Below are 10,510 nucleotides of genomic sequence, written 5' to 3' on the forward strand. Positions count from 1 at the left end.
ATAAACTTTCTTTTTTCTTTTTGAACTTCTTGGTTTAAATATGCCTTCTTCCTTTCAATATTAAGCCTTTTTGTTTCTTTTTTTTCACTCTCTTCCACCTTAGAATTGACGTGAACAGATGTGATTTCCGTTGTGGGGTTTCGAGGGCCTGGAATGCTTCATGAAATTTATCGTCAGATTTCTACATTTTTACTCACATGTCCATCCGCATGTGAAAAACGTAGGAAACGATATATAGCGAGGCCTTAATAAAAGGTATAAAATAAATTTGTGGAAAAATTTCAATGTGCTACAACAATAAAAATCAGAGAGACATACACGGGATTTAGCATGGTCTTTAACAATAAACAAGTGTCTATACCAAAAATACTTATGCTAAGTCTTTATATAACGAGTTACTATGTCGTAATAATGAGTTAGGTAAGTTGTGATAACGGGTTAGCTAAGTCGAGATTACGAGTTTGCTAAGTAGTACCAGATCAAAGACCTCTAATCTCAAAAATTTATCTCAGATACCGTCTCAATTCGGATTTCTTATGTATACATTGTCAATGACGTTCAAAGTCAGATATCAAAAATTGTCTATTTGGCCGAGAGATTAAGGGCATACGATACAGTTTTGATCACACGGTGATTATTTTACGAAAATTTGCATACAAGCTATTTTTCACTTAGTTAATTCAAATATGTAATAAAAAATAAACCTTCATCTGCTAAATTTAGAGATAAATGGGGTCGAAATTTTAGACATTTACTTAAAATTTCAGTTTCTTGGACATTTCTATCCTTTGGACAGACATAACTTTTTTGTTTTAAAAGATAAACACATGCGGATTTTTGTAAAAAGATTTGGAATATCTGCGTTACAAAAGTATGCTCTTAATTTGTGTAACAATTCTTTGAAAATAATTCATTTTTATTAAAATTTCATGATTTAAGTAAAAAACTGCATTTTTTGCTGCATATTTATCTAATTTAAAAAAAATTCATCGGTGATTTTTTTCATAAAAATTGGTACAAATAATCTTCATACAGTATCAAGTCAAATGTCTTTTTAAAAAGAGGGGTCCAAGTACTCGTTTTCAAGCTAATGATTAAAATCACTAGAAAAATGCATCTTTTCCCGATATGTCGCCGTTTGACGTCGCGAAAAATAACATACTATTATTAATTAACTACTCTCTAATTGGACTTAATATGATGATAACTGTCTATGCAATACAAAAGTATCAACTCGGCCAATACAGAATAACTCGGCCAATATAGATTTTTTCTGTATTGGCCGAGTTCCGATCCGGCCAATACAGGACTTCGGAACTTCTCTGGTTTTTAGTTAGAAATTCACGATGAAGGCAAAGATATGTAAACAGTCGTCTGCAAGACACTGTCGTTCTTTCTACACACCAAAAACATGCCTAAACGCAAAAAAATAACAAACGGAGAGGAAATAATGGACGCATTGGTGGAAGATATCTTCCGCTATGAAGAATTGGCCGAACTTGAGGCGGAGACAATTAGAAACAATGTGACAGGCGTCGCAAACTCTGTACGTTATGAGGAACTAGAAGTTGAAGTTGAACAACCAACCATGCCACAGACTAACATGACTGCCCAATTATTACGGGATGATGATCATGACGACGATAACAAAGAAAATGATGAGGAGAGTGTAGGTAGATTCAAAATATAAACCGATGAAGAGACTGATCAATTTCTGGACATTAATAAGAACAAAAACACTGGATCAAAGACCAAAAGCGATGTTAAAATTGTGAGAGACTTCTTCATATCAGTTGGTGAAATGAGGGACCCAACAGAAATTCTCCCTTAAGATCTGGACAGTCTGTTAGCAAGATTCTTTTTGGGAGTCAGAAAGAGAGACTTGTCAGAATATGAACCAGACAGTCTACATGGGATTCATAATAGCTTGGATAGATACTTCAGGGATATGAAACTTACTATAAGGTACATTTATTGATTTATCTAAATCTTATATATCAACAGAAGCTGCCAATCCTGAGCTACTAAGTTTTTATTTATGAAGTTCAATAATTGCATTAATGCACAGTCAGAATACCCCCCACCCCTTTTTTCCATTTAGGCCCCTGTAAAAGTGTATTTTAATAAAAACGGTTGAACAAATTACAAAATATGTATGAACAAAGTTTTAAAATAATGTTTTTTAGTGAAAACACACGTACGAATGGATTTTTGATTTGCCTTATATTAAATCTGAATTTTGAAATTTAATACATTTAATGTGTTTTAAGATAACCTAATGTTCAACACTTTATATTTCAGTATAAAAAAAGATCCAGAGTTTGCCCACTCAAGACGAGTACTGGAGACAAAAAAGAAATCCCTGAAATCCATGGGAAAAGGCAATAAACCAAATAAAGCTGAATCCTTGACAGGAGAAGAAATTGGCATCCTAAGGGGAAAAGGAATTATTGGTACACGTATGTATTACCTTTTTTTCATAAATTTATCTCACTTTTCCCAAAAAAAAAAACCACACAAGCTATTACATTTGTTTGATACATTTGTCTGTCGGTTTTGTTTACTAACATCTAGTAAAAAATAATCTCAACCTAATATGGGAGAAAAAAGGCACATTGCGTGTATATAGGTAAATTGTAGAAAATATTTCACAAATTACATGTAAAAAAATACAGTTTAATGTTGCTGTTGTAACAAAAAAAAATAAAATGAAATTTACAAGAAAATACTTATTATTTACTATTTTATATTGTGCATTTAAATTGATATAGAATAATGATGTATAGTTCAAAGATGTGTTCTACTTTTTTTATCTAGAAAATCCAGAAGCACTACTAAATGCAATTTGGTTGAACAATGGTGCATATTTTGGTCTGAGAGGTAGACAGGATCATGTCAATATGTTGTGGGGAGATGTCCTACTAAAAAAAAACATCCAGTGGAAAGGAATATTTAGAATTCAATGGTATGTATCATATGCTACTGACATTTTTGGTGATATTTTTGTTTGCTACATGAAGTTCTTATTAAAAAATTAAAAAATATATTCTGATGAAAAAGCCAATTTGCATGCACATTTAGATATTCTGCTGTTACAAACATGACCGAAAATGCTGACAAACTCTGACTCAGTTATCATTAATTGCTTGCATGTACTAGTATGAATGTGTACCAGCTTCAATGTTCCAAAACTACAATCTTGACCCAATATCAGATGTTTTTAAAGAACCAAAATCGTATCAACCTGGAGAAATGACAAGATAATGTTTTGAATAGAAAAGAACCAATATTGGTTCATTTGTCCCTAAAACCTATTGCAAATAAACTTACAATTTTATTTTTTTAGAACGTAGCACTAAAACAAGAAAAGAACCAATATTGACAGAAGCCACCGGCCGAGGTCAATATTGGTTCATTTGTCCATAAAACCTATTGCAAATAAACTAACAATTTTATTTTATTTCAGAACGTAGCACGAAAACAAGAAGTGGGGAAAAAGTTGGAGATTACAGACCTGTTCAGCCCAAAGTGTTTGAAGAACTACATGCAGGAGAAAAATGTCCCATACATATTTATAAAGAGTACAGGCGTCATAGGCCTACGGTAGATCCAGATTCTAGATTTTACTTAAGGCCATTAGTGGAACCAAAAACAAATGTCTGGTTTTCCAAACAATGTGTAGGAAAAGACAAGTTAGGTCGTATTATGAAAAACATGGCTGAAAAGGGAGAACTGCAAGGACGTAAGGTCAATCACTCAGGCCGTAAAACTTTCGCAACTACTTTACTGCAAAGTGGTAAGCCAGTAACAGAGGTTGCACAGTTGGGAGGTTGGAAAAACATTGGGTCGTTAAATCATTATTCTGTTCCGTCTGTTAAACAACAGGAAGAAGCATCACATACTATTTCTAGTGTAATGATACCGGAATCATCTGAACATCATGACAGTTCTGACATATCTGATGGACAAATTGGTGAAATTATTAATGTAAATCAACCGTGCAGTATTGTTCCTATAGTTGGACCAAGTTCATGTGTAGCACAAATGACCAATTTGTCTAGTAATCAAATGCAGTCAGAAAAACAAGACAATCCATTGTCACTGTTTTGTGGGGCCGTAATTAGTGGTGGTACCATCAATATTAATATTGTCTCTAGCAGCAATGAGAAAAAGAAAACATGTACCAGCACAGTTTCAAGTGAAATTGTTTCATCTCAAGAATAACTGCATACAAATAATAGACTAGTTTTATTGTTCCTGGAAAAAAAACTTGAAAAAAAATTCTTACTATTCAGATGTTAATTTTTATTATTATTAAATGTTGAACAATTTAAATATTTCTGTATTTTGTCCCATTACTAGTAGTAAATTAATAAAGATATCATTACGTGGTTATTTCTGTATTGGCCTTGTTATTGGTCCTCGGCCAGCTGTATTGGCCTTCGGCTTCGCCTCAGGCCAATACAGCAAGCCTCGGACCAATAACAAGGCCAATACAGAAATAACCACGTAATAGTATCATAGTATTACGTTAGCAGCGTCATTACCTCTCCTGTAACTGTATCGTATGCCCTTAACGCAATTTAAGATTTCGCATGTTTTGTCAATGCCTAACGTTTTACCTAAAACCAATAAATACAAAAACCAAAACTTAATAGTTTTGTAATGTTTTTTTTTTCAAATGTAAAATTTCTCAGGACTACTTGATTTCTGGTGTTATTGAATTTTCAGCTTTTAATGCAAATATGAAGTGAGCATTTTAGACTTTGTTAAGTAAATAAATGATAATGATATAGTTTCGGAACAATATTTTACTTTGGCAATATATGTGAAAGTTGCTCTGTAATATATCGTTTTCATCCATTTAATCGGTAGTCATAAGCTCATGAATTTATTCTATACAAATTAATCAAACAAAGACGAATGATATTAAATGTGTCATGTCGTATCAGAACTCTAAATTGTTGTTATCTGTAGGTCGAACTACTTTACAAAGTTATTGAGAAATTTCAGATTTATATTTCGTTTGTCACGCATTGACACTATTAATAAACTGTGCATATAGACAACAAACGACCTTGGGAATTAGATACTACACGTTGCTACAATGAACTTCAATTTCCAATTTATTCTATCATTCTGTGTTCTAACAATATCATGTGTTGTTGGAGAAAGAGAAGAAAAGCGTCTCCTATTGAATGACCCGGATGTTATCCAGGATCGTTTGACTAGGATGGAGAATTTGTTAGCAATCCTTAACAATACGATGAAACAACAAGCTCTTGCCATCAACTATCTTTTGTCTGTCACAGGTAACAAAATTATAATTTTTTTCACACAATAAAATATTTAAGATCTTATTTTCAGATTATTTTGTTTCCTATTCTAGTAAAGAATAACTTAGTTGCTGATTACATGCCCTTTACCAAAAAATATTTTGTTTAATAGGGTCATACTTAATGAAATAGAAATTTACCTAAATAATTTTCACAGTGATATCAATGTAACCTTGGCTAGCAATCACCCAGTACAATGTTAATCATCAAGGAACTATAAGGACCACTCAGGCAATGTTAATAGTATTAACATTAGCTTCACAAGGAGAAATATGTAGAAATAATGATCTGTTGTACAAACCTCGTAATACTGTTGAAAAAAATTGAACATGCATTTATTTATATAACAAGATTTCTCTAATTATTAGCCGAATGATACAATCCCAAACTGGTTGATGATGGGTTTATTTTATTTACACTCGATGCAGTGGTGAAATCAATTTTTTTTTATATTTTCAATCACATAAGATCGCATGTGCAAAACACTGCAACGCCATCTTAAACTCCATTCGGACAAGTCCTAAACAGAAACTATTCCTTTATGAGGGTATGAACGGGGGTTTACAGAATAGAGAATAATAGGCAAAAAATATAAAGAATAGAGAAAAATGGACCAAAAAATAAAAAATAGAGAATTATGAGGTGCAAAAATATAAAGAATAGAGAATAATGGGCAAAAAGTATAAAGAAGAGAGAAAAATGGCCTAAAAATGAAAGAATACAGAAATGAAGGACCCCATCCAGACACTCCTTTATGGGCAATCTGTCTTGGATATTACTATAGTATTAAATAATGGGTGTTTTTATATTGGCCCTGTTATATTTATGTCCAAGGTCTGTTATAATGGTCAAGGATGCCTGCAATGGCACGAGGCAACACCGAGGGACATGACATCCTCCGAGGCCATTATTACTGACCGAGGACAATTAACAGGGTCAATTTCAAAACACCCATTTCTTTACACTTTTATTAACCAACCCGTCAATGTGTGATATTTAACCAAGCCAAATCAGTTTTTTGTGGAGAAATTGTATATATATATATATATAATTATACCAAATGCAATATTAAAAAGAAACTTTTAAAGTGATGTGATGGAATAACATGTAAATGTAAATATAGTTTTATTGTTGTCCTATTCAAAGCAATTTATGGCATACAAAATACAAGATTTCATTCTGGATTTTAAAACTCAGTATTAAATAAATTGATACACATCATTGAATGTATTATGTAGTCATTGACGTGACAACTGGGTCTAATAAGATAAGACATGATTCTTGGGAACTTTTTCTTGATGGTTCTTTTCTCAAGAAATGTATTTGAATTGATTACAACTAAAAATACGTAATATACATGATTATTTATAATGGCCCTGGGGTTTTTTTCAGAATGGCCCTGTTTTTTCATAATGGCCCTGTTTTTTCATAATGGCCCTGTTTTTCACAATGGCCCTGCTTATTCATAATGGCCCGGTATTAATGCCCTATTAGTCTGTAATGGATCAGTTTTGCTTTTAAAACAAAAGGATTATTACCTTACCGTTTTCATGTTGCATTACTCTGTTCAGTTCATCGAAATGACCGTGTCATATGAAAAAGTTAAAATTAAACAACTAATGGATAATTTGGTTCAATTTGAGAGGTAATTTATTTTGAAAAAAAATGGTCAGTCTAACGTCGGATAGACAGACAACGGATATCAAATGATTATTATTGCTCACATAGGAATAAACTATTAGTATTAAGCTCTAAAACTTGAGCAATATTGTACAATGTCCTTAATTATAAGATAACTGGACATATTCTAACTGAAAAGCTTGTTACTGAAAAGTTATACAGATTTTTTTTCTTAATATCATATATGTAATAACCAAAAGCTATATTACTGCATATATATTTTTAACTTCACTCCTGTGAACATATATCATATACTAGATTGTTCCTAATGTTGGCAGGCACGTCTGGTTCAACATATATCATTTGGGGAAGACAGCAGTGTCCAAATCACACAGACACAGAACAAGTTTATTCTGGTAAATATTTTTATTGTGCATGTATGTATGATAATACTGTTTTTGATATTTATTTTCACTGCATACAAAAATGTCCGTTTTATTATTGATTAATACTTGGTCGACATTCTATACTGATGCATGGCTCAGTGGAAAACAATTTATCAAGTGTCACCATATCGTGTTTTTCATTGCATATGATCTTGGTTAAGTTGAAATTAGATAACAACGTCAAATGGTTGCTTGAAGCGCTTTTTTGCTAAAATATTATCTACACTTGCTTTCATTTCGTATACATTAAAAAACAGAATTTAATTCTTATATTTTCATATCTTCAATAAAACATATGTATGATATTAACATTTTCAATCTGCCATAAGACAAACACTTAATTCCAAACTTGATAAACAAATATGCAGTATTATTCACCGTAAAATTAACTGTACGCTGAATACATAATTTCCTTTTTTATTTCAAATTAATAAACGTTTTGATTTTTATAAACACAAGTCCAAAAAAAATTATTATTAATTAGTTGGGTAGGGCTTATGTTTCTTATGCAATTACTCGGTTGTTTTTACATGAATTTAAGACATATGACGTAAAAAGGTAGTTCGTCTTGCAACCTATAACATTATCAGTATTTGTATGAAAAGATCACCTACTGTAAATACATATTCAAAAAATAATTTTTTTTCTCATTTCATAAATACGTATATTCAATACATAATTATTACCTATGATGCAAGTCAATTTTAAGTATACCAATTACCTGTATGCATATCAAAATCATTAAACATATTACCTCTGCAATTCGTGCAATAGACAATTTCTTCAATCCAAACACTATCAAAATTTAAAATGTTGTATATACTTGAAAGACTTAGCATTTTAATAATTAAAAGATTATCTTACCAAGCTTAGAAATGTCTGTATTCAATTGAGTAGTGGCAGTAGATGTGCATAGATTATCACTGTATCTGTATGTCTTAATCTGACTATTACTTTTAGGATATGCAGGCGGAGGAATGTTCAGCGAACACGGTTCTGCAGCAGAGTATGTCTGTCTCCCACCAGATCCAGACTTTGAAAGGACAAGAGGTAATGATGACGGGCATATGTATGGTACTGAATACGAAACGACCTTTTTTGGTACACCAAATGAAGATGTACCATGTGCTGTCTGCAGAAAGACACGTTCAACTTCAATCCTTATGATACCTGGTAAGAACAAATGTTATAACGGATGGAATTCAGAATACCATGGATATCTAGGATCGGGAGATTATAGACATGAAGCAGCATCGTCCTATATTTGTGTGGATAGTCATCCTGAATATCTGAATGCTGGTGCTGGAGATACCAATGGCAAATTAGTATATTCTGTCTTAGCAAAGTGTGGAGCCTTGCAATGTCCTCCCTATATAAACGATTATCCTCTGACATGTGTTGTGTGCACAAAATAATACGTGTGTATTAAAATGGAAATTCATAAGGAATTACTCTGTTTAAGGAAAACAAGTTTTTGTATTTTACTTAGGACATATCTACATATTTCAAAAACATTACGTAGCTGCAATCCTGCTTTCTTTCTCGATATTGTTACATCACTTAAGGCGACTTATCACCAAATTTGTATTTGTCATATCCAAAACGACGAGTTTCACTATTGGGGCAGGATATGCTTACCTGCACGGAGCATCTGAAATTATGGAACGCTATGACTGCATTATATTGATGATCATCATTTTACGCAGTGATGACAACATGATATGTGTACTTACAACGTATAGGCAAATCGTACTTTGTAAAAAATTACTCTGTTCATACAAAAAAAAGCTTGATTCCTTGATTGACAACATACTTATAAAATATATACTTGGTATAAATATAGTTTTTATTATCAGTAAATCAAAACCATACTAAATATTACACATATGTACTTTCACGGTAATACAATCTGTCGATACCTATATTTTGGCATTGCACAAGGTCATGTTTTTCTCTGACTGTTAATGACGTCTTTACACTAAATCAATTGGATGTTGGATGTGTACTGATTGATATTTTAGTCTTAGATACATGATTTTTCTATTTGTTGTTATTGCCTTTGAACTAGCTGTCAGTAACTGCGAGTACTCTCAGATCTGTACTTAGTCGATATAAGAAGATGTGGTATGAGTGCCAATGAGACAACTCTCCATCCAAGTCAAAAAAAATTAAAAGTAAACCATGTTTTTTTTTGTTATGAGGAATGGATATATACCCTGCCGCGTCCTATCTCTGTTTTTGTTTGATGTTTTTCTTCGTATCGATCTGATGAGGAAAGCCTTTTCAACTGATTTTTATAGTTTGTTCTTATGTTGTGCTGTTACACCACTGTCCCAAGTTAGGGGAGGGTTGAGCGCTCACAAACATGTTTAACCAGGCCACATTATGTATGTGGCTGTCCCAAGTCAGGAGCTTGTAGTTCAGTGGTTGTCGTTGGTTCATGTCCTTCATATTTGTTTTTCGTAAATTGTTTTGTTATAAATTAGGCCGTTAGTTTTCCCAATTAAATTATTTCATGTTTTTCATGTCGGGAACTTTTATAACTGACTATACGGTAATGTTTTTTTCTCATTGATGAAGGCCGTACGGTTGTCTATAATTGCCTACATCCACTTCATTTGAACTTTGCAGGATAGTTGTCTCATTGCCAATCATACCACATCTCCTTATTTTCATAAGGGAACCAACTGTGATCCTCTTCTTGTCGACTTGTTCCTTTATTCCTATGAGGCTGACTTCATACAGGAGCTTCTTAGGAAGAATGAAAAGAAGCTAGCATTGTCCGTTAACTTCACTTTCCGCTATATAGATGATGTCTTGTAACTAAATAATTTAAAGTTTGGTGACTATGTTGAACGCATCTCTCCCATCGGACTTGAAATAAAGGATACAACAGATACAGTTAAGTCTGTCTCATATCTTGACTTACATCGGTTAAGAACAAAACTTTACGACAAAAGAGATGATTTCAGCTTCCTTATTGTGAACTTTCCATTTCTATGTAGCAACATTCCAGCAGCGCCTGCATTTGGAGTATATATATCCAGTTGATACGATATTCCAGGGCATGCGTTTCTATGGAAGCGCATATGGTACACCCCTTGTAAA

At 32.7% G+C, this 10,510-nt stretch overlaps 1 long non-coding RNA gene across 1 annotated transcript; it reads left to right on the top strand.

The window, feature by feature from the left end:
• Positions 1–1,335: 1,335 nt before the first annotated feature.
• On the top strand, positions 1,336–2,959 carry LOC127716116 (uncharacterized). The gene is made up of 3 exons (XR_007988764.1): positions 1,336–1,965; positions 2,302–2,459; positions 2,818–2,959. It is a non-coding gene; the product is annotated as an uncharacterized LOC127716116 (long non-coding RNA).
• The last annotated feature ends 7,551 nt before the right edge of the window (positions 2,960–10,510 follow it).

The sequence above is a fragment of the Mytilus californianus genome, unplaced genomic scaffold (genome assembly GCF_021869535.1).
Source record: "Mytilus californianus isolate M0D057914Y unplaced genomic scaffold, xbMytCali1.0.p SCAF_9, whole genome shotgun sequence".
In the NCBI taxonomy this organism is placed as follows: Eukaryota; Metazoa; Mollusca; class Bivalvia; order Mytilida; family Mytilidae; genus Mytilus; species Mytilus californianus.